Source organism: Phascolarctos cinereus, unplaced genomic scaffold, assembly GCF_003287225.1.
Source record: "Phascolarctos cinereus isolate Bilbo 61053 unplaced genomic scaffold, phaCin_HiC Scaffold_3;HRSCAF=262, whole genome shotgun sequence".
Lineage (NCBI taxonomy): Eukaryota > Metazoa > Chordata > Mammalia > Diprotodontia > Phascolarctidae > Phascolarctos > Phascolarctos cinereus.
Genome location: NW_027555736.1, coordinates 149,743,895 through 149,771,753, shown reverse-complemented (window position 1 = coordinate 149,771,753; position 27,859 = coordinate 149,743,895). Strand labels below are relative to the sequence as shown.

At 40.7% G+C, this 27,859-nt stretch overlaps 1 protein-coding gene across 2 annotated transcripts in view; it reads right to left on the bottom strand.

Moving 5' to 3' along the window:
- The window catches only part of PAQR5 (progestin and adipoQ receptor family member 5), an 85,218-nt gene that overhangs the window by 37,803 nt on the left and 19,556 nt on the right, over positions 1-27,859 (bottom strand). The window contains exon 1 of one of the 2 annotated variants that reach the window (XM_020982272.2): positions 15,254-15,296. The exons of the other annotated variant lie outside the window; for it this stretch is intronic. The gene's annotated coding sequence lies outside the window, so the exon portion shown is untranslated. Of the gene's footprint in view, positions 1-15,253; positions 15,297-27,859 lie in introns of those variants that run through there. 2 annotated transcript variants of the gene reach the window in all.

Sequence of the window (27,859 nt, the reverse complement as noted above, 5' to 3'; positions counted from 1 at the left end):
CCATCCCTTTACTTGGCGCTAAGAAAAATGAATAAGGCTACCTCACACAATGCCACCTATGCCCTAAACACAGACCATTGAACTTCCTCACCAATGATCCATTCTGGACCTTTACCTCCCTCCATGCCACTGCTCATCAAACCTTACCTGTCCCCTAAGGCCCGTTCTTTGCCAGGTGATAAGCAATTAATCTGAAAAAGTAATTCCTGATAGCAGTTATAAATGGATCCCTTCCTGTATTTATAGAGACCTAGAGATGAAGAGACCCTTCAGTCAAAAGGAATATTAATGTTTGGAATCTCAGGTACTATAGCAGACTGGTGGAGAAAATACTCTTTTGGAGTATGTTTGGAGTATGGCCCCACCACATGAGGGCCTATCTACCTATATGTAGGACAAGCTTCACAGTCTTCCTTCCAAGAGAGCTGAGTATGAACACACATGGACCCCAAGAACATGAACATACCATCAGTGGGTACAAAAAGCAGCCAGAAAGGAAGAAACCAAGTCAATAAGATAAAGCTCACGACCTCATCTAGAAAAAGATACCAAAGGATGGAAGGTGCTCCTACAACAATAATGAGGCCATCTTTCCAATGTTCTTACGCTTTACTTGCTCTCTTTCTGATCCAGCCTTACTAAGCCAACTTCCTAATCTTCACACACAATTCTCCCATCTCCCATCCACATGCCCTTTGCACCATCTGTCCCCCATGCCTGGAATGCCTTCCCCCCCTTACCTCTGCCTCTAGGAATACCTGTATTCCTTTGAGACTCAATTTAATTCCACTTTTGGCAGGAGGTCTTTCCTGCCCAACTCCACTCCACCTATTCTACTTCCCTCTAAGGTTACCTTCTACACATATATCTATTCATGTAACTGTTATCCTTCCCATTACAATGGAAACTCCTTGCCACTTCCCAAATAGATAAATGGGGAAAGGATACAAACTGTCCATTTTCAAAGGAAGAAATCCAAACTATCAATAGCCCTATGGAGGAAAAAATGTTTCAAATCACTAATAATCAGAGAAATGCGAGTTAAAGCAATTCTGAGGTCTTACTTCACTCCCATCACATCAACAAAGATGACAAAAATGGAAAATGACAAATGTTGAAGGAAATTCAGGGAAACAGGCACCGTTGGTGGTTCATTGGTCTGGTCTTTCTGGAAAGCAATTTGGAACCATATACCAAAAGTCATTAAACTGTGAATATGCTTGACCCAGCAAGACCACTACTAGGCTTATGACCCAAAAAGATCAAAGAAAGAAAGCAAGAAAGGACCTGCATGTGCAAAAGTATTGATAGCAGCTCTTCTTATTATAGCAAAGAACTGAAACTAAAGGGGTGTCCATCCATTGGGGAATGACTTAAATAAATTATAGTATGTGAAGGTAATATAATATTATTGTGCCATAAGAAATGATGAAAGAAACTGTTTCAGAGAAACCTGGGGAGACTTACGAGACTTACATTAACAACTCTGTAAAGATGAACTACTTTGAAAGAACTCTGATCAATGCAACAATCAACTACATTTCCAGAGGAAATATGTTACCCTCCTCTTGATACAGAAGTGATGGACTGAAGATGTGGATTGAGATATACATTTTTGGACATGGTCAATATGGGAATTTGTTTTACTTTGCATATTTGTTACAAAGGTTTGTTTTTTGCAGGGTGGGGTGCTGGTGGAAGGGTGAAGAAAAGAAATTCTTGCAAATGGGAATAAAATAAAAATCTTTTTTTTTTAAAAGAGTGTAAGCTCTTTTAGGGAGTAGACTGTTTTAACCTCTTTTTGTGTCCTCAACACAACACACTTCCTGACATATGGCAAGCATTTAATAAATGATTGCTAACTGATTGATAATGATAACTGACACTTTCAAGTTTGCAAAGCACTTTCCAAACATGATCTCATTTGAGCCCCTACAGAAGCCCTGTCAGGTCAGCAAAGCAGTTATTTTTATCCTTACTTTACACATGAAGAAACTGAGGCTCATTAAAGGGAATTGATTTAATGTCAGGTATCAGGCGGCTGGGTAGCACCATGGGTAAAACCATGGGTCTCGAGGCAGGAAGGCCTGCGTGCATATCCACACTCGGATACTTGCTAACTGTGTGGCCCTGGGCAAGTCATTTAATCCTGTTTGCCTCAGTTTCCTCATCTGTCAAATGAGCTGGAGAAGGAAATGGCAGTATCTTTGCCAAGAAAACTCCAATTTGGGGGTTTAATTTAAATATCATTTCAGACACTTAACCAGCTGTGTGATCTCAGACAAGTCATTTAACATCTCCAAGCCTCAGTTTCCTCATCTTTAGATGGAGATAATAACAGCAACTACCTCATGGGATTGTTGTGAAGATCAAATGAGATAATACAAAGGAAATGTGTTATCAACCTCAAAGTGTTCCATAAATGTGAGCTCTTACCATAAACAGTGTTGTAGGAGAGCCCTAGTCAGAGCCACTATTCTGGGAGTGCCCTACACCGATGAAACCAGAGATCCAATCCCTATCCTATAACATTCTCATTCTCATTGTCTTCCCTCTGGCAGAGCAGACAGAGGTATCAGAGCTGATTCTGGGCATTTCTTCTGAATTCTCAGCTGTCTAGTGCTTGGCAGCATAAATTGTCAAGTAGACAAAACATGGCACCTCTAACTTGTCACATGGACAGAAGGGCATACCCAGTTATACCCACCGAGCCACATACCACTTTTGTCCCCTAAAGTGTAGTTTGGGGTGTTCAAAGGCCTTTTTTTTTTTTACAGATCGAAAAACTGAGGCGCAAGGAGTTAATCAGGCATGGCTGGTTAGTGTCTGAGCTAGGTTCAGAACCCAGCCAGCCCAGTGTTCTTTCCAATACACATAAACGCACACCATGGGTAGAAACATACATTAGAGGCATGTCCTGAAGGAAAATGAACAATAAATGACAGACTCCTGAGGCAGCAGCAGGGGGGGGAAATGTAATAAAACCACAGCAGGTGCAAGATGACTTCTGACTCAGAAGAAATCACTTTCTAGACATCTGAGAGATGGGAACACCCAAGGCCCTTAGGGTGTTTTATTATCAACTGATTAATCAATGAAGTGTTTATTTTATATTAACCTGCTCTTACCTCCTTGCTTTAAAATGGGTCCAGATTGCCACAGAGGAAGGGGGCTAGGGACAAGGAAGGAGAAAAAAGGAAGAGAGTGAGGGAGAAAAGCCAGTTTTTAAAGCATTATTGACTATTTCCTTTTAACACAGATGAAGTCAGTATTTGCAATCACAGGCCCCAGGTGAACTTATCTGAAGAATGTGGGCATGTGGGTGCCCTCCTGCCAAATGCGCTCTCAGGTTCCTGTTACCTTGGAAATTAAGGAGGGAAAGGTGACTCCACCAAAGGCCCCTCTGATCCTTGGCCTCCCCTTAGCTGCTAGTGCCTCCTCATTGAAAATGACTTGTATTTATGGTGTGTGTATATGTCTATGTCTTTATATACACACACACAATAAAATATATATGTATATAAATAAAAATGTTTATTATGTGTATGTGTACATATATAAAATGGGTGTATATGTGTATATGTATATATATATCCACAAAATAAAACATATATACAAAACATTTTAAATGTTTATATGTGTGTATGTATACATACATAAAATGGGTATAATATATATATATATACCCACAAAATAAAACATATATACAAAAAAATTTAAATATATGTCTATGTGTATATGTATCCACATATAAAAAGTATATACACACGTGTATTAATACACACACTAAAACATATATATACAAAAATTTAAATGTTTATATATGTGTGTATACATATGTAAAATGTATATACATATGTGTATACACACAAAATAAAACATATACAAAATTTTAAAATATATGTTTATATATGTATACATATATAAAATGTGTATGTGCATATATATGGAGAGAGAGACAGAGACAGAGAGACAGAGAGAGAAGGGGGAATGTAAGCTCCTTGAGGGTAGGGCCATAGCTTCCCTCATCTGTGCCCAGGAAACCTTACTGTGAGGATGAAGCGATAAATATGTAGGATCATAGGATTTAGAGCTGAAAAAGACCAAACCCTCCTTATTTTATAGAAAAGCAAGGGGACTTGCCCAGATAGTAAACACAACAGAAACACGATTTGAACCCAGCTCCTCAGGCTTTAAGTCAATGACTTTTCCACTGACCCACACTGACTTGGTTAGAGATATTAAAAGATGCTCATCTCCTTTGGCCAGGGTCAGTGGGTGCGGCAATCAGAGCAGGGCAGAATTGGGAACAAATCACTGCCTCACCTCCCCCCTCTACCATCTAGATACAGGTAAGATCAGGCTACAGTAAATACGTAGGGCAATAGGGGAAAAAGTCACAAAAAGAACAACATTAAGCCTGGGAGTGGAGAAGGGCAGGGTGAGGCAGGCAGCAAGTCAGCCACAACATGCTAATCATCTGCAGCTGGGGCTCTTCTTCAGTACTCTCCCCAGTCCCTCTAGTCTAGATGTCCTTAACATGGGGCCCAACAACTTGTTTTCAAACCCTTTTTGATAACTCTATTTCAATATAAGTGATTTCCCTGGATCTCCTGTGTATTTTATTTTATTTTATTCATTTAAGAACAGTACCCTGAGAAAGGGTCCATAGGCTTCCCCAGGCTGCCAAAGGGGCACAAATACAAAAAAGGTGAAGAAATCCTGCTGAAGTCCAGCCCCCTCATTTTACATGTTAGGCTACTGAGTATTTGGGATGGTGACAGCTATAAAAAATATTGTTCTCCAGTTTTTATGAATTGATGTAATGTCTAGAAGATTATAAGCAATGGTTCAGTCTGTGATAATGGTCTGGTTCTAGGACAGTTTGTTAGTTGAATTTTCTAGAGTATTTTAAGTCTGTATTTATAGTATGGGAATTTGCCATGGGACAGTCCATGAAAGACTATTAGCTTCTGCTGTGTAGGTTGTAACCACCATGTGGTGTTAAACATCTATCTAGTAGGTACTAAACTTTTCTAGCTAGAAGGTGGCTCATCCTTCATTTTTCTTTTTCCTTTTTTTTGGCAAGGCAATTGGGGTTAAGTGACTTGCCCAGAATCACACAGCTAATAAGTGTTATGTGTCTGAGGCCAGATTTGAACTCAGGTCCTCCTGATTCCAGGGCGGTGCTCTATCCACTGCGCCACCTAGCTGCCCCCTCATCCTTCATTTTTCAAAGAGAACCAAGGACATCATGGGGTGATGTCTTGACTTTCACGTGAACTGGATTTAAATGAGGTAGAGCTGCACAAAGTCATCAGCCTCACTCATTCTTCCAGAGTTATTGAAGTCCAGTGCCATGACAAAAGTCAGGATGACTAGTGATGGTCCAGGATGCAGTGGATGACCATGTCATCTTCCATGTCTGACCGAGCTCTGAGTGCTCCACAGCACCGGCTTCAGCCACTCTCGTGGCCATTGGAAGCAATTGTTCTCATCCACCCATTCCACTGGGGAAGTCTTCACATGCTTGGGGTAGACACCCCCCTAACTCATGGATGGGTTTGAGGCCTGCTGGTTACCCTCCACCTGTTTAGCCTATCTGCAAAGAGGTTTTACCGGGGTGTGGCCACTGGCCATGTACACCTTCTTAGAGCCAAAGGTGATAGTTGGGTGACAGATGGACACCACTACATGTGGATGAGCAGCCCTGAAAAGGGCTCAGCATACTCTCACACCAGAGAAGCTAATCCTCCTGAACACTTCATACAGAGTGCACGAGAAAGAGTAATGTGAAATAAACCTGGAAAGATAGCTTGAAGCCAAATTGTGCAGAAGTTTTAATTCTCGGATGAGGAATTTGTATTTTATCCTAAAGGCAATAGGGAGCCACTGAAAAATTTTGAGCAGGAAAATGACATGGTTGGAACTGTGCCTTAGAATGATTCTTTTCTCAGTTGCGCAAAGATGAGATTGGAGAGGGAGGTATTGGAATCAGGGAGACCAGTTAAGAGGCAGACAGAAGTGGTCCAGACAGAGGTGGTGAAGGTCTGAGCCAGTTTAAATACTGTCTGGTATCTGGTAATGTTCTTGACTCATGCCTCACACAATATTTTTCTGCACCATTCTTTGAATGAGTGGCCATTTTGTCTTCTGGAGGCTGTGGTGGGAATTGCAGCCTTACAGTTTCTCTAGAAGGATACATCAGGGATTTCCTAGATAGGTATAGGAACTTCCTCCAACTACTCAGATAATCATCCATCTATAGTAGTAAGATAAGTTGAGGAAGGCGTCTCAGGCTGTGAGATTATTTTGTCCATACCAATCCAACTATTATTCTGAAGATCTTCATCTGAATGAGTTTGACCTCTGGTTGCTGGATTTCTTCCCAGGAGTATACAATGCTACCCCATCTCACCCCCCTTTCACCTATTCTTTTTCTTTTTAATCAAGGATACCCTTCTAGAGCCATATTTTCTCTTCCCTTTCAGAGCCAAACTTCTAGAAAAGCTGTCTTTACTCATTGCTGTCATTTTCTTGTCTCATTCATTTCTCAACACCTTGGAGTTTGGCTTTTGGCCCTAATGACTTCTCCCTTGACTGGAACCATTCTCTCCTAGTTTACCAATTATCTCTAAACTGCTAAACCTTGACAATCCTCATCTCTCTTCAGCTCTTCGTAGCTTTTAACTCCATCCTCTCCCCATGGGTACTCTTTTCCCTTAGTTTCTGTGACATTCCTTTCTCCCAATTCTCCTCCTACCCATCTGACCACTCTTTCTTAGTCTCTTTTGTTGCATTACCAGTAATCTATATCCTGCCCTCTAACATTAGGTGTCCTCTGAAGCTCTTTTAGAACCTCTTTTATTTTCTCTCAACCTCTCTCTTGGTGATCTCATTAGCTCAAAAGTATTCAATGACCATCTCTACCCAATGAAACCCAAATCTAGCTATCCAACTCTGATCTCTCCCCTGAAATCCAGTCCTACATATCCAATTGCCCAAGTATCTCACACTTGACATGTCTAAAATGGAATCCATTTTCTTTTTCTCTAAGCCCACCCCTCCTTCAAACTTCACTATTATTGTTACTAAGAAAAAGAACAGCTTTCCAATGGATAATCAAAAAGAAATCCAAATTATCAATAGCTATGTCTAAAAATGTTCCAAATCCATATAGAGAAATGAAAATCAAACCTACTTTGAGTTTTCTCCTTTCAACCAGATTGGCAAAATTACAAAAAGAGGAAACAACACGTGTTGGAAGGGCTGTGGAAAACAGGTACATTAATTCATGTTAGTGGAAATGTGAATTGATCCAACCATTCTGGAAAGTAATTGGGAACTGTGCTTCAAAAGTTACTAAATTAGGGGCACCTAGGTGGCGCAGTGGATAGAGCACCAGCCCTGAAGTCAGGAGGACCTGAGTTCAAATCTGGCCTCAGACCAAACACTTGACACTTACTAGCTGTGTGACCCTGGGCAAGTCACTTAACCCCAATTGCCTTAATAAAAACCCTGCTAGTTTAAAAAGTTACTAAACTGTGTATATTCTTTGACCCATTTGTACAACTACTAGGCCTACACTCCAAAGACATCAAAAAAAGAAGAAAACATTCTTATGTGCAAAAAATATTAATAGCCACTCTTTTTGTTTTAGCAAAGAATTGGAAACCAATGAGGAGGCCATTAATAAGGAATGGCTTAACAAATTATGGTAAAAAAATGTAACGGAATGCTATTGTGCCATAAGAAAATGATGAAAGTTTCAGAAAAACTTAAGAAGGCACTTATGAAGTGATGAAGAGTTAAGCAACCAGAACCAGGAAAAGAATCTATACTATAATAACATTGTAAAAATGAATAATTTTGAAAGGCTTAAGAATTATGATCAACACAATGATCAACTACAATTCCAGAAGACTTATTGGACATTCTTTTGAGTATAACTCTGGCAAAAACATCTCCTTTCCCTCAACCTTTTTTATTCAATGAAAACAGTTTAACTCGAAGTCAACAAAAATGAGACTAACAAGGAAAATTCACTTCAACTGGTAGTGAGCTGCAGAAGCACATCGCACTTGGGCTGTGGGTGACTGCCTTGTGTGTAGGTAGGACCAGAGCAGCAGTTCTTCTTAGCTTCTCCATCCCATGAGTACCTAATTTCTTCTCATCTTCTAGGCAGAGGCCCCAGCCCCACAGGGAAAGGACTAGGATCTTCCAATAAAGGGGGAATGGGTGCTTATGGCAGTAGTACAACCCTATGCCAATCAGTCTGATGCCTACTCTGCAGCTGGGTGCTGGGAGCCAATGCTTCCACTTGGGAATATGAAGGCCTGGAAATGCTTCCGAGATGTCAGACACCAGGGTACTGCTACTCCAGGAGTCCTTCTTATGTTGATTCTCTGTGCTTTGATCCTGGACCTCCCTATGTCCCCCTTTCACAGAGTGAAGAAGGTTCCTGGTATCTACTGCAAAGGCCTGCTAAAGCCCACCATTCTGGGGGACATTTCTGAAGTGGGGCTGCAACCCAATGTATTCCTCTCACTTCTGATCCTACATAGTATGTCCCAGCCCAGAGGGCTTAAGATTCCCCTTTACCTTTGGGGAGCATCGTGCAAGTGGAAAACATGCTAGATGTGGAATCATAGTTCAAATCCTAGTTCAGCTGCTTACTATTTGTATGACTGGACAAATCACTTAAACTCTCTAGCCTTCAGTTTCTTCAACTGCAAAACAAAGGGAGTTGCACTAGATGAGCAAAGACCTTCCATCTCTAAATCTATGCTCTTATGGCCATCAAAGCAGCACAGCAATTAATTATTTTACACAGTATTTTTATCATATGTTTAAAATTTGTGTGCTATAAATGGTAATAAATTATTAATTTTATTTGAATATAAGAAAATTATTTTTGTGGGTTGCTTTATGAAAAGTGGGAGATACACAATTTTTTTTTGTTGTTAAAAAAAGTGGATGTCACTACATAAAGTTTGGAAGCTACTATACTAATTGGTTTCTCTACTTCCAGACTCCCCCCTCTCCAAGCATCCTTAATATAGCTGCCAAAATAATCTTCCTAAAGGCCCAGGTCTTATTACATCACTCCCTAGCTCAAAAATCTTCAATGACCCCCATGTTTCCTTCCAAGACAAATGCAAATTCCTCACCTTGACCTTTAAAGTCACCATAATCTGGCTCAAGCCTGACTTTCCAGATGAATTTCACACTGCTCCCTTCCACGTATACTGGATGTTCTAGTCCTATTGGCCTCTGACCCCATCACTTGATTGATTGCACCTGCTTTCCCTAAGTTTACCAAGGCTCTCTAAACTGCTACATCTGTCACCCTTTTCTTGCTGTTTCCCAAACTCAAAAGTTCAATTTCCTGCTTTGGTGCCTTTGCATATCCTGTCCCCTGCCCTGGAATGCCTTCTCTCCCTGCCAAAACCTCCACACAATCCACACAGGGTCATTCAGGGCTTCTCCCAGGGCAAAGCCTTTCCTTATCTCTTACCCTTCCCCCAGTTATTTGTGCCTGCTCTGTTCTCAAATTATCCTGCATTTATTTATGGGTACATGTTATTGATTCCAATAGACTTCAAGCTCCTTGAAGGCAGAATCTGTTTTTTATTTTTGTCTTGGCATGAACAGTATCTAACACAGTGTCTTATGAATAATACACATTTTAATCAATCAAACGAAGTATTTTTTAAGTGTATACCACATGCTGCTCAATATTTGTATCTCCAGATATAAATAGAAAAATTAAGCAGTCCCTGCCCTCAAGAAGCTTACATTCTATTAGGGAAGACAATCTGTATACAGGTAAACATTAATATTCTTGTTATAATTAATTAGTTATAATATATTAATAATATATTAATTTATTAAACATAAGGTAACTAACTCCTTTAGCAGGCAGATGCTAGTGACTGGGGAGACTAGAAAAAGACTCATGTGTGGGAGAAGGCAGCTGAGTTGAGCCTTGAAGGAGACTAGAGATGAGGAGGGAGAGTACCTTCCAGGCATGGCAGGCAGCCTGGACAAATGCATACAGATGGGGGATGGAATTTCATGTGTAAGGAACAGCAAGTTTGGCCATGCTGAAAAAGTTTATTAAGGGGAGTGATGTATAATAAGCCTAGGAAAGCAGGTTGGGTGGAGCCAGATTGTGAAGGGCTTTCAGTTCCTAACAGGTGGGTTTGTATTTGCTTCTGAAGATCATAAGGAGTCAACAGAATTTGTCGAGCCAAAAATGATGTGGACAGACCTAGGATTTACAAATATCACTTTGGCAGTGGTGTGGAAGATGGCTTGGAGACTTGAGTCAGTCAATAAACATTTATTAAGCACCTACTATGTGTTGGGCACTGTGCTACGTGTTGGGGATACAAAAGGGAGCAAAAGACAATCCTTGTCCTCAAGGACTTCACAGTCTAATGCGAGGAGACAACATGCAAAGACATATTGACACACAAGATATATCCTGTATAAGTGGAAAATCACTAAGAGGCACGAGAATTAAGAGGGACTGGGAAAGGATTTCTGTAGAAAATGGATTTCACTTGGGACTTAAAGGAAGCCCAGTAAAACAGTAGGTGGAGATGAGGAGGGAGAACATTCCAGGTAAGGAGAATGTTCAGAGAAAATACTTGGAGTCAACAGATGGAGTCTCATTTATGGAACAGCTAGGAGGCCAGTGTCACTAGATTGAAGAGTACGTAGGAGAACCTCTAAGAAGACTGGAAAGCTAGGAATGGGCTAGGTTACGAAGGGCTTTGAACACCAAACAGAGGATTTTGTATTTGATCCTGGAGACAATTGGGAGGCTCTGGAGTTTACTGAGTAATGGGAGATGATGTTGTTGCACCTGTGCTTTAGGAAAATCACTTTGGCGGCTGAATGGAGAATTGAGTAGAATGGAGAAAGGCTAGAGGCTGTATATAGAACCAATCGTGGGCTATTTATTACAGTGGTCCAGACATGAGACAATAAGGGTCTGAATGGCAGCAGCTTCAGAGAAGAGAAGGAGGTGTATTTGGGAGACACCGCAAAGATGAAATCGACAAGACTTGACCACAGATTGGATATTGGGGTGATAAAGAGGGAAGAGTCGAGGATGACATCTAGGTTGTAAGCCTGAGGGACTGGGAAGATGGTGTTGCCTTCTACAGAAATAGGGAGAGTAGGAGAAGGGGAAGGCATGGGAGGAAAGATAATGAGTTCTGTTTTGGACACTTTTCCTTTAAGAGGTCTCCTGGACATCAATTCGAGATATCTGAAAGGACAATGGAGACAGGAGAATGGAGGTCAGCAGAAAGGCTGGTCCAGGATAGGTAGACACAGACATGCACAGAGGCAGCAAGACGGATCAAAAGTCTATTACAGAAGCTGAAGGCAAGAGGTGACAAAGCATGAAGGAAGCCAGTGTCCACCTTAGTGAAGAAAAACATATGAAATCAAGGATGATTCTGAGGTTTCTGATCTGACGAATGGAAAGATGACTGTGCCCTTGACAGAAAGAGGGAAATTCAGAACACAGATGGGTTTGGGGAAAAAGTTTTCTTTTGACTATGTTGAGTTTGAGATGCCCATGGAACAATCAGTTTTAAGTGTTTAACAGGAGGTTGGTAATGTGGGACTGAGCTCAGGAGAGAGACTAGGGTTGGATAGACAGGAAGCTAGGTGGTTCAATGGATTGAGCACTGGATCTAGAGTTAGGAAGACCTAAGTTCGAATCTTGCCTCTGTTTACCTCCATTTTCTCTAAAAATGGGGATAATAATAGTATCTACCTCATAGGGTTGTTGAGAGGATCAAATAATATGATATTTGTAAAGGACTTAGTATGGTGCCTGGCACCCAGTAGGCATTATATAAATATTCTCTTCTCCTTCCTTTCCCACCTATATAGGTCTGGGAGTCATCTGCTTAGAAATAATACTTGAACCACTACAGTAAATGAGATCGCTGAGAAAGAAGTTTAGAGCAGAGGTTCTCAACTTTTCTTATGTCATAGATCCCTTTGGCAATCTGGTATAGTCTGTGGACCCTTTCTCAGAACAATGTTTTTTATTTTTTTATTTATTTAAAATTATTAATTTATTTATTTTTAGTTTGCCACATTCACTTCCATAAGATTTTGAGTCCCAAATTTCCTCCTCTTCCTCCCCTCTCTCTTCCCTAAGATGATCTGTAATCTGATATAGGCTATACACGTACAATCATATTAAACATATTTCCACCTTAGTCATATTGTGAAAGAAGAATAGAACAAAAGGGAAAAAACCACAAGAAAGAAAAAAAAAGAAAAAATAGTATGCTTCGATCTAGATTCAAACTCCATAGTTCTTTCTCTGGATGTAGATAGCATTTTCCATCATGAGTCTTTTGGAATTGTCTTAGGTCACTGTATTACTGAAAAGAGCTAAGTCTATCAAAGTTGGTCATCATACAATGTTGTTGTTACTGTGCATGATGTTCTGGTTCTGTTCACTTTACTCAGCATTAGTTCATGTAAGTCTTTCCAGGTTTTTCTGAAGTCAGCTTGTTCATCATTTCTTATAGCACAATAGAATTCCATCACATTCATATACCACAACTTGTTCAGTCATTCCCCAATTGATGGGCATCCCTTCAATTTCCAATTTTTTGCCACCACATAAAGAGCTGCTATAAATATTTTTGTACATGTGAGTCCTTTTTCTTTTTTTGGAAATCTCTTTGGGATACAGACCTAGTAATGGTATAGCTGGATCAAAGGGTATTCACAGTTTTATAGCCCTTTGGGCATAGTTCCAAATTGCTCTCCAGAATGATTGGATCAATTCACAACTCCACCAACAATGAACTAGTACAGAACAATGTTTTTAAAGGCATAGAATACAAAACAGAGGATTACAAAGTAAACCAATTCTATTAAAATTTAAAAATGTAATTTTTTCCCCATCCAATTTCATGGACCTCTTGAAATCTATCCATGGACTCTTTAGATGTTTGTAGATCCCAGGCTAAGATCCTCTTGCCTTAGAGAGTTGACTGGGATGCTGAGAGGCCAAGTCACTTATCCATGGTCACACAGTTAGTATGTATTGGATTTAGGACTTGTACCAAGCTCTTCCTAATTCCAAGGTTGGTACTCTAGACACTATGCCCTGCTGCATTTGAATTTACACATAGTAAGTGCTTAATAAGTACTGGTTGAATCTGAATTTTTCTAAAGGAAGTAGTCTTTCCATTCAACTTAGTACTTATTTGACAAATACCTACTATGTGCTTCTCTCCATGCTTGATACTCTTAAAAGATGTAGAACAGAAGTTCCCAAACTTATTTGGCCTACCACCCCCCTTGTCAAAAAAAATTACTCAGCACTCCCTTGGAAATCTACTTTAACCCTTTAAAGGTTTTTTTTTTAAATATGCATCATTTCAAAAAACATTTTTTGAAATGATGCATCTTAAATTTCATAATTTATTGTAAATTTGTGGAGTTTTTCCTGCATTGAAATTTTGATGATGCAATATTGCATCATGGAACCATATGATATTGTATTGTAAACAAGTCATTCCACACACATATACCTGCTGATGCATGTTGGATTTCCTGACAATGAGCGATAGGCTCGCCCGCCAACACTTGCTTGTTAAAACCCCTCAGCAGACTTGATTATTGATCCATTATAAGTTGCATTTTGTGTGTTTATTTGGAAAATAATGTAATCACTATGACTTTGACTCCGTTACACAACAGATGAAACATGTACAAACAGTTTTTCAAAATTTTCTTCTCCTCTTTCATTATGGTTCCACTACCCCCTTATTTTTATTCAATGCCCCCCAATTGCATTCAAGGCTACTACTGCTGCCCTGAATCATTCCAGCAGTCCTCAGGGGGCAGTATCATCCACTTTGGGAACCTATGAATTATAGAAGAATATCTGATTTTATTTCTTTTCTCAAGAAGTTCATGTTTCACTGGAGAGAAAAAATATATGCTTGAAAATTTGTTTCTTTCTTTTGAGAAAAATATGAGACATTATGTGCTCACAGTAAGAAATAAAAGAGTTCAGAGAATGGGGACATCAGTGAAATCATGAGTGTCAAGCAAAGACTTGAAGGAGGCAAAACGAGTTGTGGCCTTGAAAGATTCGATTCAAGCATTTAGTAAGTGTCTACTATGTGTAAGGCTCTGTGGATATACAAAGATAGATGTAGATCCTTATTGCCAAGAAAGCTGATAGGAAATCTAGTTGTGTTGGGTTTTTTTTTTTCTCACTTAAAGGAAGAACTGAAGGATCATAGGAAGCAGAAGTCTCTAGGGATAGGGGAAGCCTGGGAACTTTGGAGCTCTGGGGATTGTAGGATGTGCAGAGGTTCACTAGGTCAATGGTCAGCCCACTGGAAAGAAAGGGCGCTGCTACCCCAAACTTAATATAATCATGTGCAGTTGAAGTCTGTTTGAATCTGACCTGCTTGAGGAGTGATCTCTTGGAACAGAATGTGCTGCTGCACTGACACCTGGTGAATTTATCCCCTCTCCTCTTCCTTCCCCCATCTGCTTTATGTCTGTGTCTCCCTGAAAACCAAAATAGGGACTTCCTAAGTAAAACATAGTTCCTCTTCTCAAGGGGTTTACAGTAATTATGAGATGAAACATAGACAAGTAACTATAATACATGATGGATATGATTTTAATAAGTGGGATGGAGGGAGTAGGACATGAAGAAGACTGAGTAACCAAAGGGAGGCTTGGTGCAGGGTTGAGGGGGGCCAGGAAACAAAGGAGAGAAGAGGAAGAAGTTGACCCACTTGTCCTTATTTTGAAAGAGGAATGTGATGTAAATTATTAGGTGAAGGTGGTTGGTAATGAGAGTGTCAGAGGACTGAAAAGGCTATTCTTTGGAATCCTGTAAAGTTCTAGTCCAATGGTCAGAAAGGGCAAAGGCAGCTAGGTGGCACAGCGGATACAGCATGAGACTTGGAGTCAGGGAAACCTGAGTTCAAATCTGGCCTTAGACACTTACTAGCTGAGTGACCCTGAGTAAGGCACTTAACTGCTGTTTGCCTCAGCTTCCCCAACTGTAAAATAAGGATAATAACAGCACCTACACCTAAGGTTGTTGTGAGGATCAAATAAGATATTTGTAAAGCATTTACCATAGTACCTGGCACATAGTAGGACCTATTTAAATAGTTACTTTCTTTCCCCTCCTCACCCCCCAAAACCCCTTCAAATACATATTTCTACTTACAGCAGATTGGCCCACAGCGAGGTCACCTATGCCTGGATCTGCCTGACAATGAAAGGTTAGCTGTAGTGAACCCACTTAAATTCATAAGACCAACCCCTGTTAATCATTCATTCCCCAGACTTAATGTGAATGACAAAGAGAGGAAGTGTTAAAGTACAATGTGGATGGGTAAGCCATTCCACATAATTATTACCAAACCAGCCCAAAGCACTTGGGAGTGGAGGAAAATGCCCTGGCAGAAGACGATCCAAGGATCTACATGTATCAGTGAGATAAGCCAGGGAGGAAGGGTCAAGATCACCAGGATGTGCTGGGAGAAGGAAGCAGTAGTAGAACCTGGAAGCGCAGTTGAGTCCAAATGCCTCATTATCCGTGGGGAAGTAAAAGAGAGGGTGACTTACCAAGGTCAGTGACGTGTGACAGAACAAGGCCAAGGGACAGCCCTGTAGCCACCGTTCAGGGCAGACTACTTGTGCCCGTAGCACCCCTTGTGGCATGCCCGAGACTACTTATAGTAGTAGATTTATTTTCATTCTCCTCTGTAAGACAATATTTCCCCTGCTGTCTGAATATGCATAAGGAACACATTTCAAAATATTTGAACACAGCAGCAGATTAAGAGCCCCATCACCGAAGCGTGACATGGGAGTCATTATTCTAGCATTATTAATAAGTGGTTTAAAAAAAAACTGAGTGGAAGCCAAATGCATTATTCAAAAACCTATGAAAAATGGAGCGATGATCACTGTAAATCAGTTCTGTTGAATATACAGCTAGATCCTGAGTCTCCATCACATCTGGGAAGCAGGTAAACAAAAGTCTTTTTACACCTTTATAGTCAGATCATAAAATGTTAGAGCTGAAATGGACCTTTTAGCTCATCTGACCCAACTCTCTCATTTTAAAGATGAGGAATCTGAGGCCTAAAGACAGGACATGATTTGTACCAAGGTGACACAAGTAGTTAAGTGGCAGAGGTGGGGCTCAAACCTATATCCGCCGGCTCCAGACCCATACACTGTCCATAAACACCCATGGAATTTGTGGGGACTGCTCCCCACTTGGGGAAGCTCAGGCTCCAGCTGAAAGTTCCTCTCACTGGTAATTTACATTTTTATGCATTCTATAACCCATCTATACAAAATTCCTTCGCCAGGAACATCTGTTTTATATGCTGCCCCTGCCTACAGGGGATACCGTGAATTCCCAGTAACCAAAACATTCATTCACCCAATGGCATCCTGGTAAATGTTTAACAACTAGCCCTCCCCCACTAAAAAACAAAACAAAACTATATTATGACACATTTTTATGTTTAATTTGTAGTATTAATACTTTCTCCATCATTTCCTGTTGTCTAGCTATCCAACAAAGCAATCAAGCCATGTTTTATCACCTTGATTAATTTCTGAAATACAGATGCTCATACTGAAATTTTAACAACCAGCTGACGCAAGCTGGGGTGGGCTGGCTGCAGCACACCTCTACTTTCCCCCGAAAAGCTTGGTATTGGTGGTGAAGCTGATTGGCAGTAGAGATCTCTGGGTACCAGGAAGACAGAGCAGTGTAGGAGAGAGGACACTGGGTTAGTAGCTGAAATACCAGCTCTGCTTCTTACTGCTTCTGTGGCCTCAGTTTCTTCTTCTGTAAAATAAGGGAGGTGGACTAGACCAGGGCTTCTTAATCTTTGTTGTGTCCTGTACCGCTTTGACAGTCTAGTGAAGCCTACAGACCCCTTTCTCAGAATGGTGTTTTTAAATGCATAATACAAATAGCATAAAATTACAAAGAAAACCAATTACATTGAAATACAGTTATCAAAATGCTGAGGGAAAAAAAAAGCAAGTACACAGACCCCAGGTTAAGAATCCCTGACCTAGATGATCTCTGGAGTTCTGTCCAGATCTAAGTTCAGTCTTCTGAGCCTCATCTTCCTCAAGCTTTAGGGGCAAGTCAATGACAAACGAATACCCAAATCACCTTTACTTTTGCTCATTCCAAAGCAATTCTGGCATAGGTTAATCTACTTTGCCCCAGGAGGGAATAAGATGAAGAGAAGAGAGGGCTTTGTGTTTTGTGTGAAAAATGAAAAAGTAAAAAAAAAAAAGCATTTCCAGTGATAAGAAATCTTTTCCCAAACACTGTTCCCAAAACCTTGTGTGCTTAAGGTGTAGTTGGAGATTATACCTAACAGAACAGTCTCTGGCCCTTGGACTGTTTAAGTCACAGTCTTGTCTCTCATTCTCTCAACACTCAGAGATTTCAAGCAGGGCCTGGTGTGATTAGAGGGGGTAATATGTGCCAAATATCCCTCCTACTCTGAAAATTAATACACCATCATTAGATATTAATTCATTCCTTCAGGTCTTGAAGACTCTTCGATCTTCATTAGTGCTCCATTAAAATGCAATTACCCCTGGGAATGGGAGAACACCTAGTAGGGAGAGCTAGCTGGATAGCAAAATGAAGGAGAGATAACGAAGAAAAAGGAAAGAGATGCTGAAAGGAAGCCTGAGAACCCAAAGACGATCTTTCTTGATTTCTGACTTTTCAGTGGGAATCATAGGATCGTAGACTTAGAACCAGAAGGGACATCAGAGGTCAACTGGTTGAGCTCCTTCATTTCACAGACACTAAACTGACGCTCACCAGAGAAGCAAATTGACCTGGTCAGGGTCATCCAGGTAGTAACTATCACTAATAGGATTTGCACCATGACTCAGAATCACTTTTTACTCTCACAGTCCACAGACTACATTTTATGGACTTTAATAAGACTGATTGCAGGTGAAGTCTTCCTCTTTTTGCTCTTGAGATGACAAGTTTTAGGAGGGATAAAAACAGAAGTTATTAAGCTTTTAAGGATTATGAAGTAATCTGTCAGGTTCTCAGAATCAGACACTCTACTATTTATGGGTAACATCCTCTGCCCTCACCCAGAAGCAAGAGACATCCCACCACCAGGAGAATAGGTTCTGTCTCAAGTAGGCTTTGAACAATATATACTGACTACTATAGTTTAAAATAATAATAATAATAATAATAATAGCAGCCAAGTTCTCCTAAAATATACGTAAAAGAGACCAGAAGAGCATATTATTGTTATCATTCTGTTAATATATGTTTATAAACAAGGTATTAATAATTTGGCCCATATGGTTTCATATATGCTCATTTTCAAATAAATTCAATATTTATTGAGCACTTACCATATGCAAGGTACTGTCTTGGCACTTAGAATACAAAGATTAAAGAAAACATTCCATGCCTTCAAGAAACTTGCACTGAAATCAAGCTGTACAAAGAAAAATATGATACAAGGTAAGGAGTGATGATACAAAAGAAGACATCCATACAAAGAATTCTAGGAATATTTAAAGATGGACTTATATGTGAGAGGAAGTAGGGGGGGAAGATGAGGGGAGGCAACGTGGAGGAGTGATGATATGAGCTGAGCCTTAAGGAAAAAAAAAGAATACTGGAAGGCCAAGATGACTAATGAATCCATGTTAGGCATGGTGTATGGCAATGTGAATGTAGAGAATCAGGAAATTCCATATATTGAGTTCATGAAATAGTTAGCAGTCCAGTTGGGCTAAAATATAGTGTGCATGAAGGGGAATAAGAAAGTAAAATGGGGGCAGCTAGGTGGCACAGCATGTAGAATACCAGCCCTGGAGTCAGGAGGACCTGAGTTCAAATCTGCCTTCAGACACTTAACACATACTAGCTGTATGACCCTAGGCAGGTCACTTAACCCCATTGCCTAACAAGAAAGAAAGAAAGAAAGAAAGAAAGAAAGAAAGAAAGAAAGAAAGAAAGAAAGAAAGAAAGAAAGAAAGAAAGAAAGAAAGAAAGAAAGAAAGAAGTAAAATAACTGTGAGAAGGAGGCTTGGTACAGGACTATGGAAGGCTTTAAATGCCAACCTAAAGAGTATGTAGTCTATCCTAGAGGTGATAGGGAACCATTGAAGGTTTTGGGGAGAGGGAGGGCAATGGTCAGACCTGTCTCTTAAGAAAATTACTTTGATAGTTGCATAGAAAATAGGTGGGAAAGAGAAGAGAAAGACAGGAAGTAAGGAGACCATTTAGGAGGCGATTACAATAGTCTAGGTAAGAGGTAATAATAATAATAATACCCTGGACTGAGTTGTTACTCACATAAGTAAAGAGAAGGGAACAGATGTGACAAATAATCATGAAGGGAGAATCAGCAGGACATGAACACCAATGGAAAAAGGGAGTAAAAGAGAGGCAAGAGTCAAAGGTGACTCCGAGGTCACACACTTGGGTGACTGGGACAATGATGGTATCCTTAAAAGAAATCAGGAATTTTAAAGGTGGGAAAGGGTTAGGAGACAAGTTAACGGGTTCCATTTTGGATGCACTGAGTTTGAGGTGCTTCTAGGAAGGGCCCCACAGGCAGCTGTTGATTCAGGGGTGGTGTTTAGAAAAGAAACTAGGGTGAGATATATAGATTTCGAAGTCACTTGCTTGGACATGAAGTGGAGGAGATCAGCAAGAGAGAGACTACGGGGAAATAGAAGAGAAGATGGCTCAGAAGATAGCCTTGAAGGACATCCATGCTTGGAGGAGGGAGAAAGATGACGACTCAATAGAACCTACGCTCTTTGAAAGCAGAAGGTATTTCACTTTTATTTTTGCATATGCCCAATACCTAGTACAGAGTAGGTATGTAAGAAATGCTTGTTGGTTGATTGATAGATTAATCCAGCAAATTAGCCTCAGATGGAGTAGTCATGGGGATCATAATAAGACCTCCCTCCCAATAATGTTGTGAGGATCAAATGAGATAAAATTTGTAAAGTGTTAACGCATATGAAGTGTAAAGTGCTCAGGGCACTATGTGCCTGGCACATGGTAGGTGTTTAATAAATGTTTGTTCAGGTTAGAAGAGAGCAATGTCATGGAAACCAATAGAAAAGAGACCATCCAGAAAAAGGACATGGTCAACAGCGTCAAGAACTCCAGAAGGGACAAAGAATGATGAGGCCTGAGAAAGGGTCATTGGATTGAGTAATGGAGGGAGAGAGAATTTTCAGTAGAAAGGTGGAATTTGCAGATAGATGGATTATAAGAAGAAGAGGAGTAAGTGAGTGATAAGGAAATAAAAACAAGGATTGTAGGCTTTTTTGTCTAGGAGGTTCAGAAAGCAACACTAGCTTGATCTAAGAGAAGGTCTGTTTTTTGTTTCTGTTTTTTGGAGATAGCCTGTGACTTGAGCATGGCTGTAGACAGTGTAGAAGGAACCAGTGAGTAGGAATAGACTGCAGAGTAGAGAGGCAGCTTGACTTGGTGGAGGATGTTGTAGCTGTGATCACAAGACCCCAGTCTGAATTTGTCATTTACTAGCTTTGTGATCCTAGTCAAGTCAGTCAGTCAATCAGTCAGCAAGAATTGAAATGTTTCCCATGTGCCAAGCACTGTGCTATTAGTCGGGGGTACAAAAAAGGGCAAACACTGTGTTTTGGGACCTAATATTCTAGCAGAGGAGACAACATGCAAACAACTATGTACATAGTACATACCTATGTACTATATGGCTGTATATATGTATATATGTATGTACTACATTCTCAGTACAATATACAAATCATTTCCTCATCTGTAAACTGGTAACACTTTTAATATCCGCCTCTCAGGATGGTTCTGAAGAAACTTAAACCATTATATAAATGTGAGGTATCATAGCTATTACCATGTTTTTGTTTTGTTTTGGTGAGGCCATCAGTGTTAAGTGACTTGCTCAAGGTCACATAGATAGTAAATGTCAAGTGTCTGAGGCTGGATTTGAACTCAGATCCTCTGACTCCAAGGCCAGAGCTCTATCCACTGCACGACCTAGCTGGCCCATAGTTACCATTACTATGGAAGAGATGAGGCACCTCCCAAAGGAGAGAGGAAAGGCTAGGTTAGCCTTGGCAAGAAAGACTACCTGGTCCTTTGAGATAGAAGGTAAAAGGGAGAAAATGGGCGAACTTACAGGCATGGAGCAGGGACAATGAAGGAGTTCAGAACTTATGGCCTCATTTTTTGTTTTTTAGAAAAGAAGGAAACAAAGTCGTAAGCTGATAAGGGACAATGGAAGAAAGGGAAGGAAACAAGGATTTATCAAACGCCTACTATGTGCCAGGCACTGTGCACTTTACAAAACTCTTTACAAATATTATCTCATTTGATCCTCACAACATTCTTGGGAAGTAGGTCTTATTATTTCCCTCATTTGATAGTTGAGGAAACTGAGGCAGACAGAGTGACTTGCCCAGGGTCACACAGCTAGTATCTGAGGTCAGATTTGAACTTGGATGTTCCTGACTCCAGCCTCACAGCACTTGTAGGGAACAGTAGAGGTAAAAGGACAGCCAATATATTGGCTTCTAGGAAAGGGCTGCTCAGTTTCACAAGTGATAGTAAATGTCTTTGCAGTTTAAGAGTGTTTAGTTTAATCCATTCATTTGAAGGCCCAGAACAGTGACTTGACTTGCCTCCCTTGACTACTAAATTGTGACCGAGGGACTGGGACTTAGATACAGGACACCTGCATCCTCATCCTAGATCTTAATGGTCCTGCACTGAACTAATGACCTCATGAAGTGCCTAGCATGGACTGCCTTATCCTTTAATTATTTTTGTCCGTCCTCTTCCCTACCAAACTTTAAGCAGAGAAAGGACACGAAGAGATGCTTGATAGATATCTGTTTAATGAATTCAAAGGGATGATCAAATGTTGTATAGGCAGATGATTATTTCTTACCGCGTTTATAAAGAGTGAAATGAGGAATCTCATCTCACTATTACCAGGGGAGAGATTGAAGTTGACAACCAACAAACATTTCCTAAGAAGTTACTGTGTTCCAGATCCTATGCTAAGTTCTGGGGATACAAAGAGATATAAAAAACAATCTCTGCTCTCAAGAAGCTTACATTCTAATAGGGGAGACAACATGTAAAAACTGGATTCTTACAAGATACTATACACACAGAGTAGATGGAAAGTAATCTCCAAGGGGAAGTCCTGGTCAGCTAGGAGAAGAGGGAAAGGCCTCCTAGAGAATGTGGGTGTGGAGTAGAGTCTTGAAGGAATCTAGGAAAACTAAGAAGAAGAAGTGAAGAGGGAGGGCATTCCAAGGCAAGGGAGACAGCCAGTGAAAAGGCCCAGAGATGGGAAACAGTGGCTGTCCTGCAAGTAGGCCGTGGTAGCTGGCTCTTGGATTGTGTGGAAGAGACTACGCATAGGAAGACTAGAAAGGTAGGAAGGGCCTTTGAAAAGCTTTAAATGCCAATCAGAGGACTTTATATTTGATCCTGGAGATAATAAGGAACCACTAGAGTTTACTGAATAGGGCTGGGGGGAATGACCACAATTTGTCACACTGGGCTTTAGGAAACTGCCCTGGCATCTGTGTGGAACATAGATTTGAAGCCAAGAGACCAACTTAGAAAACTATTGTATTAGTCCAGGCAAGAGATGAGAAGGGCTCTATTAGGATTCCTATAGGATAGATATTGAGAAGGTAGAGGTGAATGAGGAGTTGAGAGTGATGCTAAAGTTGTGACTCTGGATGACTCAGAGGATGATCATAATTGGAAAGGTGGGAAGAAAGAAAAGGATATAGAGCAGGAGCTTCAAAACTTTTTATTTATTTATTTTGGTACTACAGACTCCCTTTGTCAGTCTGATAAAGCCTATGGAACCTTTGTCAGAATAATGGTTTGTTTCCTATATTCAAAACTGAGGGAAATGCTAAATTTCAGTTAGTGAAATTAAAGATGCATTTTTTTCCCCGTACAAATTCATTGACTCCCCAACCCCCACCCTGAAGACCCCTTCCCTGTGGACCCTTAGGTTAAGAACCCTTGGGTCAGGGGGAAAGATGGTAAGTCCTGCTTTGGATTCATTAATCTTGATATGCCTATAGTACATCCAACCCAAGATGTCTTGATGAGGAGCTAGAGCTCAGGAGAGAGACTAGGACTGGATATACAGATCTGGATAAGGATGATGACTGAAGCGCAGGAGCTGATGAGATCACCAAGTGAGATGGTGTATAAGAAAAAGAGAAGAGGTACCCTAGGTCCTTAGCAGCCATGACACGGATAAAGATCCAGCAAAGGAAACTAAGAAGGAGTGGTCAGAAAGGTGGAAGGAGAACCAAGGCAGCAGCGTCAGAGAAGTGGTGAGTCCTAGCCAACTACTGTGGAAGAGCACATACTGGGACCCATGGGACATCATCCAAAACACTCATTAGGGGTGGGATGAATTCTCCTTCAAGCTTAGAACTGATTGAGGTTTTCTTTGATCTAACTCTGTTTCCTTTGCCTTTTTCATTATTTTAACATGCTTCAAACAGGTTTTAATAACTAATGCACTAGAGAATGGAAAAATAAAATAATAAGCAATGATGGTGGGCATTAGAGGAAATATTTTATTTTAATGCTTTAAGGATCTGGGATCTCATCAATGAGGATACTCTTTCTACCAGTTCTGACTGTGGCCTTGCTGCAACTTACTCTTCGAGAGTTATTGCAGCCAAAACAAATTCACCAGTCTGGGTGATAAGTCTCCATGAACTTAGCAAGGCTGGTCCTGGGGACAACCAACCTACGTCCCATCACTGGGCTGATGTTCATTCTTGAAGACCAACTGGACTGATACAATAAAAAGTCCTCTTCTGTTGCCTCACTGAAATATGGAAGTGAATCCTGGCTGCGTTTTCTCTACAGAATCTGCTGTAAGTGCTACAGTTACTAATTGTGGGGAGCATGCTAGTGAGCCAATCCGAGATGAATCCATGAATTACAAGCAGTAGTGAACGTCCAGGGGCAGCTAGGTTGCACGGTGGATAGAGCCAAGCCTGGAGTCAAGAAGACTCATCTTCCTGAGTTCAAATATGACCTTAGACACTTACTAGCTGTGTGACCCTGGGCAAGTCACTTCACCCTGTTTGTCTCATTTTCCTCATCTGCAAAATGAACTGGAAAAGGAAATGGCACACCGCTCCATTATCTTTGCCACTACAACACCAGATAGGGTCATGAAGAGTCAGACATGACTGAAATGACTGAACACACACACACATAAAGTGAAGGTCCAGTTGAGATTAGATGACAAAAATTTTTTGTGGACACAGTACAATTTCTTCACTTTCTGCCACTTTGTTAGTAGTTCAGGAGTAGCCATAGAGACTACTACTGATGTTGGGTGCAGTGACCTGTGGTTTGTGATCAGCAGGGTTGTAGACTACAAAAGACCAAAGGATATTTAAATTGTGCATGCTTGTTTGACTGTTTCTTTTATACTGATGGTTATAAAGTTCAGACTTTTTTTTAACAGGTTAGGAAAACTGGTTCTGTCTTCTTACCACCATTCTTCCATAGTGTTGGAATTGCCATAGGGACGATAGAATAATCCGGTTCTTTGATCAGAGCAGCTTAGAAAGAAAAGTTCTACAGGATTACTACTCCTTTGAAAGTAAAATCTGAAATTAACTTACAATGCCATTTTCATGCTATATAAGAAGGTCTGATTGGCAGCACCAGGCCAAACCTCTCTTTCCCTACCTTTCCATATCTGAGATGCAGCCCTTCAGAGCTCTACTGGGGAGACTGCTGGACTGAAAGTCAAAACAATCACAACTAGTGACATTTATGGGACAACTAGGTGATGCAGTGGATAGAACGCCTGGCCTGGAGTTGGGAAGACTTGAGTTCAAATCTGGGCTCAGACACTTACTAGCTGTATGACCCCGGGCAAATCACTGAATCCTGTTTGCCTTAGTTTCCTCATCTATAAAATGAGTTGGAGAAGGAAATGGCAAACCACTCTAATATATTTGCCAGGAAAATCCCTAATTGGGTCATGAAGAGCTGGACACAACTGAAAAACAATCACAACACAGTTGCATGATGCTAAATAAAGCATAGAAGCTGCCAAGTACTTTATGTACATTATTTCATTTGACCGTTAAAATAATCCTACGAGGTTACTACTATATCCCCATTTGATGGATGAAGGAACTGAGGTTGAGAGATCATAGTAGCTTGCTACGGACACATAACTGGTCAGGGGGCCAGTGGCAGGATTTGAACCAAGGTCTTCCTTACTACTAAGCCAATCAGCTCTCTAATGCCCTGCTGCCTCAAGAAACTTGGCTTCCTATTGTAGCTTTATGATCATTAGCCAGGCAGTCTTGGGCAAGTCACTTCATCAGCTATAAAATGGAGGTAAGAACACTTGAAATTGCCCTCTCTCATTGGGGCACAGTAAAGAGAGCATTTGGTAAATAAATGGCAAAGTGCTAAAGAATTCCTTCCATCTCTCACCTCTTCCACGGCCTTCATAGACACTTCAAGGATGCCCTGGGAGCAGTGATTGAGGTTCTTACTTGTCATTGATAATTATATCTTACAGATACCCAGCACATTTGTCAAAAACGCTATTCTGTAGGCATTAGGCTGTCTACCTGAGAGAGGACGACCAGGAAATTGAGGCCTAAAGAAATGACCTGTTCAAGATCACACAGAAAAGTCCAAAAGGGCAGGGACTAGAGGTTTGATCTTCTGACTCACAGGGCCTATCCTTTCTCCTAGATGCCACATCTAGAACAATCTTGTTACAACCTGGCTTGGTTGACTTTTAAGAATGCCTTTGGTGGCTGGGTGTCAAGTTTATATTAAACCAAAGTAGGCCAAGGCAGGGTGGAAGAAGGGATCAGTGGTAGAGCCAGTAAAATGTAAGTGCCTTAGGAGCAAGGACTGGTTTTTGTTTGGCTGTTCTGTCCTTGTATCTCCAGCACTTAGCACAGGCCTACTAAGTAAATACTTCAATGCTTATTATTGAATAGAGGAAAATTAGCCAAATATTTAGCTTTGTTTAATATAAAATTCCTTTATTCCTTTTCCTAATTTAATATGTTAGGCAAATTAAATCGATGGTAGGGGGTATGAAAACTAGGAACACTCAAAAAATAAATATTTTGGGTTTGGGTTTTTGGTTTTTTGAGGGGGTGTTTTTTGGTACTTAGAACAAAGTCAAAATTAAAAAAAATGAGTATTTGTTGATCACCTTTTCCAAACTGTGGGGCATGCTCCCTGAGGGGAGGAAGAAGGAAGGGAGGAAAGCTGCCAAGTAAAGTAATGGTCGTATTTATTGGCTATCAGTACAACTCCTCCATAAATACATCAGCTTTTTTTCAATAAAAACAAAATTAAAATCAGTAAGAGTAAGGCTAGCATGGGGAGGAAAGAAGAGGTGAAATACCACTGTCATGCCTGGGTTTTTTTGGGGGGGAAGATTTGTAGCCTACCCTTCCTCACCTCTTTTAGATGGTAATGCTCCAGCAGTTATGGCAGTGCTAGATCATAATGGTAATCTGGGGTCTTCCACCAGCCCTATCCTTTGGTGACTGATGCTAGAGTCCACTCTGTCTCCTCTGGCTCCCTGGGAGTTAGTGTTACAGTGCTGCTCAGCCTTGGGCTCCAGTGATGACAACCTGATGTACTCAATTGCAGGCCTCCCATCTCCACATGGATGAAGAAGGTTCAGGTTGGATATGGGATGCCATAAGGCCAAGGACCCACTTCTCCCTGAGGCTTAAGTTAGGCAAGGAGATCACTCCATGTCCTTTTTGCGTCTCTGTTTCCAGCTACTTAGCTTGTAAGCTTAAAGATTTGTGGGGCACCCACATTCATCATGTTTTCCTCTTTGATTTTGGAAGGCAGAATAGAAACTGGACATGTGTGTTAGGTTTAGAATCAGAGGACCTGGATTCAAGTCTTAATTCTGCTATTCACTACATGTGTGACCTTGGACAAGTCAGAGAATTGGAGAGAGAATTTAAGAATTCTCTGGGCCTCCACTTCCTCAACTGTAAAATGAAAGGGGCATGATCAAAAGGGCTTTTCATGTCTAAATTTCACCCCTTCATTTGTCCCTGGACTTTGTCCTTAACTCTCTGAATTTCTTTCTCCGCCATGCTTCAGCAGCCTTCAAACCCTGGAAGATCACTCTTCCCCGACTGCCTAGAAAATCACATGACTCCTCCAGCCTCCTGCTCTGATTGGACAATTCCTTCCAGAACCTCTATTTTAAGGAGCCCATGCCAGCTATGTTCACTTCTTCATTCTCTCTGGGTTCTGTTCTCTAGACTTCTTTTCCCACTATGCCCCATCTCCCATCCCCTACCCCCTTTTAAAAACTTCCTTTTATGTCTTGCCTTTCCTAATGAAAATGTAAGCTGTGTGAGGGCAGGGACTGTCACTCTTTTTACTTATATTTGTATTCCCAGCACAGTGCCTAGCACATGTAAGCATTTCATAAAATAACTGTTGTCGTTGTTACTGTGAATCTATGTGCCTATGATCCTCAAGCAGTGAATTTATCACAATTATTGTTATTTTATATCATTTAAGATTTCTTTGTGTTGTTGTAAAACATTAAATGTTATATTTTATTTGAATAGCACATAAAGTAAGAAAAGCATCCACATAGATTATTTGATGGAAAGTGTATATAGAGTGCACTATAATATAAACAATGGGTAGGTCATTGTATCATATTTAGAAACCACTGGCCTACTTCCAGCG